The following is a 5,000-nucleotide window of genomic DNA, read 5'->3' as shown; positions in this document are numbered from 1 at the left end:
ACTCACACACACACACACTCACACTCACTCACACTCACACACACACACACTCACACTCACTCACACTCACACACACACACACTCACACTCACTCACACTCACACACACACACACTCACACTCACTCACACTCACACACACACACACTCACACTCACTCACACTCACACACACACACACTCACACTCACTCACACTCACACACACACACACTCACACTCACTCACACTCACACACACACACACTCACACTCACTCACACTCACACACACACACACTCACACTCACTCACACTCACACACACACACACTCACACTCACTCACACTCACACACACACACACTCACACTCACTCACACTCACACACACACACACTCACACTCACTCACACTCACACACACACACACTCACACTCACTCACACTCACACACACACACACTCACACTCACTCACACTCACACACACACACACTCACACTCACTCACACTCACACACACACACACTCACACTCACTCACACTCACACACACACACACTCACACTCACTCACACTCACACACACACACACTCACACTCACTCACACTCACACACACACACACTCACACTCACTCACACTCACACACACACACACTCACACTCACTCACACTCACACACACACACACTCACACTCACTCACACTCACACACACACACACTCACACTCACTCACACTCACACACACACACACTCACACTCACTCACACTCACACACACACACACTCACACTCACTCACACTCACACACACACACACTCACACTCACTCACACTCACACACACACACACTCACACTCACTCACACTCACACACACACACACTCACACTCACTCACACTCACACACACACACACTCACACTCACTCACACTCACACACACACACACTCACACTCACTCACACTCACACACACACACACTCACACTCACTCACACTCACACACACACACACTCACACTCACTCACACTCACACACACACACACTCACACTCACTCACACTCACACACACACACACTCACACTCACTCACACTCACACACACACACACTCACACTCACTCACACTCACACACACACACACTCACACTCACTCACACTCACACACACTCACACACACACACACACTCACACTCACACACACACAGAGTGTTTTTACGAGAAAAGAGCCGCTATATCCTCCGTCACTCACACCTCTGCTGTCACATCTTTCTCTCTGTCCTCTGCTGTTTTTCCATCCTCTAATCAAACACCATCATCATCTCTCCATCAGTCTGCGGCTGCAGCGCTTCTCTTCAGTAAATCATCTATATTTCTCCTGATAAATCATCTGTCCTGAGCCTTTAACCGAGCACTGAGAGCCGATATAGAGGAATGCACTGACCTGCTGTCTCCATCTCACCACAAGCCAAATTTCAGATCACTGATTTGCTCAAGCTTTCCGAGATAAAGGGTTTCCTTTTTCATTCTGTGTCTCTATTTTCGTTTGAAGACAATAAAAGGGTAAAATCCTTGCGGTCTGTTTCTCGCTTCTGTAGAAACCACGTCTACTTCTCTCAGAAGAGCCTCTAAAAATCCCCGCGGGTTTCTTCCTTAAAATGTCCATCAGAGACTCGAAAAACACGCCATACCGTCTTTTTATGGCAGTCGGTGACGTTATTCGGCGATTTTAGCTAAATATTTATAAAACTAGAGAGGTTGTTACAGTAAAGGGCCGGAAATTAAGTTATCTAATACAGTTTCAAATAGTAGTAAAACTAGTACCACTTTATGGTAACTTTCAGTAATTACAATTACAATCATTTTACATCGTAAGATCAAACATTATGAGCTTTAAAATAAATAAATAAATAAAAGAAAGAAAGAAAGAAAGAAAAGAAAAAAGGTTATTATGTTCAGCTACCTTCAGGTTTGAATACATGGACTTGTCTTCTAGGTAGCCTACAGTGTTACCTGAAAACCAACAAAACAAAACACACACACACACACACACACACACGAGTCCATTTTTCGCGGATTCAGAGTATCTGGCGCCCCCTGCTGACACACCATCAGTGTTGTGGAAGAACTAGTTACATGTAACAGAATTATTTAAAGTCCGCATGAAATCAAAATTGACTTTATTTACTTTACTAGCGCACATAGCTAGTCTTGATGTGAACAATTAATCCGTGCAAGTTAATCCGCTGAAAAAAATTGTTTGTGTTGGAAATCTTTAATCAAAATCTGAACATTTGCTTCACTGATGACGTCAGTTTGATGGCTTGGGCAGTCTGGGGCAGAATATCTTTAACCACGCCATTCAGTTTCAGGTGGAAATACGTCACTACACTGAAATAAAGTCGGCAGCAACTTCCGTTTCATGCGGACTTTAATTTAATTGCAAAATAAATGTAACTGTAATCTGTTACAGTTACTGAGACAAAATATGCAATTAAATTACAGTCACACATAGGCTACAGATTTGATTGATTTCTTTCCCTCATTTTTTTATCGGCTTCTCTAAAATATGAGACACCAATGTTTCAGGAGTTTAGGACACAGAATAAGGTACATGCTTATTCAGTAACTATGTAATTCCCTATTTGGGTTTATGTGTTTGCTTTATTTTTTCCAAGGCATTAGATGCCAGTGTCTTCCTATGCAAAAATCTGATTTCAGAAAAACAGTATCATAGCTATTAAACTAGATCTTGTTGAGATTTTAAATCAGTATTTAACCTCATAACGACCTCAAAGTAAAAAGAGATGCTTTTGTGGTGGCCGTGCTTTAGAATGAATTTTTTTATGATCTTAATTCAAGTGATGAAGAATTTCAAAAGTCTACTGTAATGTTACCCTGCCTGCTTTAAATGTTTCAAAATTATTAACATTGAATAGTTACACTACTTATTACATTTTAAATTAGGCTAACTTGTAATCTGTAACTTATGACATTTCCAAAGTAACCTTCCCAGCTCTGCACACCATACGACACAATGTTACGCACATGTGTTACACCTGTGTATCGCGTTATTGTCTGTTCTAACCTAAAATAACATTAGTTGCAATGTCACGTCATATTGTACAACATACAAGCTCTTACATTTAAAATGATTTCTATGCTGTTATCATAGACACAGACCTCATAAGAAATATCATGATTTTAATTTTTCAAATTGTTTACATTTTTCAATTTAAAAAATGCATTATAAATCATTTATGCTATTGTTGCATTTACATTTTAAACATTAATACAATTATTTTCAATATATCTATTTACAGTATTTGTCAGATTGTAAATGTATTTAAATGTATTCAGTTACAAAAAGCATTTTAACTTACAGACTCCAGATGTGTTTCCAGTCTCCAAAATCTCAATAATAAACCAAGCTTTAGTAGTAAAAACAGAAACTCTGGGGATTCTGCTCAAAATCTCCTTCGTTTTGACATTTCTGTGTTGAAAGTTTGGACTGAAGCAGACAAACACTGTCATATTGCAACACTAAGGTCAAAAATCACAAGATGTTTATCACAACCAAAGAATGAGGCAAGAATGATTGAGACACACTTTTATCAGAGTTTTGTTAAATGCTCATATGATGTGTGAGTCTGAACTTATCCTTTATCAGAGCAGATTAACAAATGTAAAGGTCATGACACTGAGAAAAAGATTTTAAAGGTTAGAAAACTGATCCAATGCAAAAGCTTTCATTCACAATGACAATGAAATAGTAGTAGAAATAAATATTGTACTATACTCAACAGACCGTTTTAAATCGCCTTGTAAATCAATGAAATATGTGCAGAAACTTTCTCATCTCATTCACAAATTCACACTGAATTCGCATGGCACGAAAACACTGAACGCTTCATTCTACACTATATTTAGCTACGTTTATTTTCACCTTATTCGTCAGTTTGATCATGTCAGCATCTGTGATCCGAAGAGTGCTTGAATTATTCAGCAAGAAAGGTAATTAGATGACTAAAGTCAGTATTTGTTTGTGTAGGCAGTAGTGATGCAAAGTCCGATTCATTTCCGCGAACCGGATCTTTTTGGACAGATCGACTCATTGAACCGGTTAAAAAAACCGATTCATCGGTTCCTGACGTCATCAAGCAATAACGTCTCTACGCATTTCGTTTCTAACTCAGTGCAATGTTGTATCAATTAAAAATTCAAATAAGTCATTTGTGTCAACACATATTGAAACATTCAAAAATAAAGCTATTTGTGTGAAAGCATATTGCTGATTATTACCATATAATTAACTTAAGTTAATGGTGTTTGTGGTCACAGCTTCATTAGCGGATCCTCAGATACGACTGACTGACCAATATTGACTAGCCTCCCAATAGTTTACACAGCACTCTTGAAAAAAATCTACTCTGCAGGATCAATATTAAATGGCTGTGTTCATTTAGGTTGTGCTTGGCTTGGCATGTTTGGCATCCCATAACCAGGCACTAAAGGGGCCGAATGAGGGACTGTATTATTATGAATAGTCTTCTGCTGTTCTGTTTGATCTTAATTTCTCATTTTGAACCAGCTATTTTAAAGAATGAATAAACCAGTCTTATAAACTCCTTGATTTCACTTAAGCAACTTTAAATATAATATGCATGCACAATAAACTATTGTGAATTTTATTTACATCACTCGACAGAAAGGTTTTTGCAAGTTTTAATAAAATGTAAATTAATAACTGTCATAATAAGCATATTTCCAGTACGCGCCTCAGGCTTGCACAGCCTTGTTCGCGATGGCGCCGACGCTGATGGCTGCCTCCGTGGCGTGGTCCGCAGTTGTTTTTATGTTTTTGCTAGTTTGTCCTGTCTTTAGTTATATCCCTGCAATCAGTTTCACCAGAGACGAATTGCTGGACATTCGGAAGTACACACCACCTGATATTTCACCGGTTTTTGATTATTCTGATGTTTTGCTGGACATTGTTGTCGGGGGAGCTGCGGCGCTGATCAAGCGCTTCAGGACGCGC

At 39.2% G+C, this 5,000-nt stretch overlaps 1 protein-coding gene across 3 annotated transcripts in view; it reads right to left on the bottom strand.

Annotated features, from left to right (window-relative positions):
- LOC107666717 (interleukin-2 receptor subunit beta) overlaps window positions 1-3,419 on the bottom strand; it is a 20,384-nt gene extending 16,965 nt beyond the window's left edge. For 2 of the 3 annotated variants that reach the window (XM_016458145.1, XM_016458146.1), the window contains exon 1: window positions 3,346-3,419. The gene's annotated coding sequence lies outside the window, so the exon portion shown is untranslated. Of the gene's footprint in view, window positions 1-1,406; window positions 1,484-3,345 lie in introns of those variants that run through there. The other variant, XM_016458147.1, reaches the window with a different exon arrangement.
- Between the last annotated feature and the right edge of the window lie 1,581 nt (window positions 3,420-5,000).

Source organism: Sinocyclocheilus anshuiensis, unplaced genomic scaffold (assembly GCF_001515605.1).
Source record: "Sinocyclocheilus anshuiensis isolate Anshui unplaced genomic scaffold, SAMN03320099.WGS_v1.1 scaffold91, whole genome shotgun sequence".
NCBI classification, from domain to species: Eukaryota; Metazoa; Chordata; class Actinopteri; order Cypriniformes; family Cyprinidae; genus Sinocyclocheilus; species Sinocyclocheilus anshuiensis.
The sequence above is the reverse complement of the archived record's forward strand: the minus strand, read 5'-3'. Positions and strand labels throughout refer to the sequence as shown.